The sequence below is a fragment of the Pleurodeles waltl genome, chromosome 11, assembly GCF_031143425.1.
Source record: "Pleurodeles waltl isolate 20211129_DDA chromosome 11, aPleWal1.hap1.20221129, whole genome shotgun sequence".
NCBI lineage: Eukaryota > Metazoa > Chordata > Amphibia > Caudata > Salamandridae > Pleurodeles > Pleurodeles waltl.
The window spans coordinates 863304857-863305494 of record NC_090450.1 but is presented as its reverse complement, the minus strand read 5'-3'; the positions used below and the strand labels follow the sequence as shown (position 1 = coordinate 863305494).

General features: G+C 58.2%; 1 non-coding gene across 1 annotated transcript; it reads left to right on the top strand.

The window, feature by feature from the left end:
* Positions 1-220: 220 nt before the first annotated feature.
* Positions 221-374, top strand: LOC138266807 (5.8S ribosomal RNA). The gene has a single exon (XR_011199723.1). It is a non-coding gene; the product is annotated as a 5.8S ribosomal RNA (ribosomal RNA).
* The last annotated feature ends 264 nt before the right edge of the window (positions 375-638 follow it).

The window sequence follows — 638 nt, the reverse complement described above, 5'->3', positions numbered from 1 at the left end:
GTCCTGTGTGGCTGGGCTAATGGATTGAAGACTCGCGAGGTGGTGGGGCAGCCTGGGCCAACCACCTGGGGATGTTCTTTAAATCATGGAGGATGACTCCCAGAGGGGAAGCCTGACAGGGTGCTGGGCCATCTTGCCGCGCGGTCAGCAGACAGGCAATGCTGCCTTCCTCCTGCCTCTCCTGCACCCGCAGGTGGGCGAACATTAAAATAAGATGCCTGTGACTTGGCGGTAGATCACTCGGCTCACGTGTTGATGAAGAATGCAGCTAGTTGCAAGAATTAGTGTAAATTGCAGGACACATTGATCATCCACACTTTGAACGCACCTTGCGGCCCCAGGTTCCTCCCAGGGCTATGCATATCTGAGGGGTGCTTGATTGTCAATCACCTTGGGGCTTTCCCAGGGTGCAGCTGGGACTGCTTCAGGGTAGCTCTGCTACCTTCATCCCCCCTCCAAGGTCAGACCCCCCGATCTTCTGCAGCAGGACCCAACCCATGTCCTGTTGTGGAGGTATGCCCCTGGTGTGTCTAGCCTTGCCACCCTGCCTCAGCGGAGTGCGGGCAGGTGACCAGTCTGCCCCGGGCACGAACTGGGCACCTGGCTGCGTGGTGTGTGTGGCTGTCTGTTGTGTCCCT